This window comes from Petaurus breviceps, unplaced genomic scaffold, assembly GCF_028583685.1.
Source record: "Petaurus breviceps papuanus isolate PSGF00001 unplaced genomic scaffold, PetGlider_PUasm1.0 37, whole genome shotgun sequence".
NCBI classification, from domain to species: Eukaryota; Metazoa; Chordata; class Mammalia; order Diprotodontia; family Petauridae; genus Petaurus; species Petaurus breviceps.
Window position 1 is genome coordinate 68,839,055 of NW_027186296.1, and position 1,345 is coordinate 68,840,399.

Below are 1,345 nucleotides of genomic sequence, written 5' to 3' on the forward strand. Positions count from 1 at the left end.
GTGAATTTTTGTTAAAACATTCCCAGTTTACCTTCAGAATTTATTTATCTACATTCAAGATGCAGTTTCAAAGCAGATGGTAGTTCTACTTCATTCCCCAATATTGTCAGCATTCATAATAATATCCAGGAAAAGAACAACTTTGGACTTTCTCCCTCCATTACATTCCATCTGTTTCATCCTTTCCCCACAGGAAAAATATCTTGAGGAAAGCAAGAAAATCCCATAACAAGGGACTGTCCAGTAATCTAAATGAGTATAAATGGTTAAAATAAAAGAAAGTTCTATTAGAATTGTAGTCATAGAAGCTGGTGGGGAGGAGAAATAAGTGAGATAAAGGATGGTTCTCCAAGTGGGGAAAAAGGAAGGTATCCTGGGAAATTAAGATGATATGAATGTAAGAGCTGTCCTATACCTCCTTGGACTTCAGCAAAGCAAAAGGTTGGGAGAGACAAAAGATAAAGGCATTGCAAGGCAAAAAGGAAGTGTTTTCATAAATGAAGAACTCCACATCTTAGCAAGGGTCTAAAACCTGAATAGTTTATATGCAGTTAAACAGTGAAAGTAACCCTTACGATATATATAGGCTGCCTCCATACCTTTGTCTTCAGCCCCTTATCTTGAAGGGCAAAAGGAAAAAGAACTGTTTCCAAAAGGTGACACTGTCCCACAGAGGCCAGCCCCGGGTGGGGAACAGATGTCAAAACAGAATAGGAGGGGTTACACTTCTCTACTTCCCTCAGCTCCACAATGGGGTAGGGGCTCTGACTTGCAACAAGGTTTGATCTCAGACCCTGAGTCACTCAGGGCTCAAACATACAGCATACCAGACAAAAAGGATGATGAATACTAATAGGAAACTACTCTACCACATGTGGGGTAAGATAGTGTGGTAGTCCAGACCACTGAAATCAGAGTATTTTCTGAATTGCCTAATAAGGAATGAGGAATGAAGACAAGAACCCAGGAAGCAACTCTAATGCTGCCACAGGAAACAAGTGGCTAGGGGAGGGTCAGCTTAGCATATTTGTGTCCTAGGGGTTGGGGCTATGCCATTTAGACTGGGTTTCACTGGCTTATGATCTATATAAGACCCAACAGGAATCTGGAAAGTATAATTAGGGTAATCATCAGAAGTAAAAGTGAAGCACTTCACAGAGGCAAGCTAACTGAACCAGGATAGAGTACTGAATAGGAGAGTCTAGACCTCTCCTGCCTCCTACCTGGAGCTCACAAACCTCAGATCCAACACTCTGAGGGAATCAAAGAAGATAGGCTTCTGCCCATCCTAGGCTAAGGGACATTGTCCTTGATGAAAAGAATATTGTAATACCCCAGCTGCAAA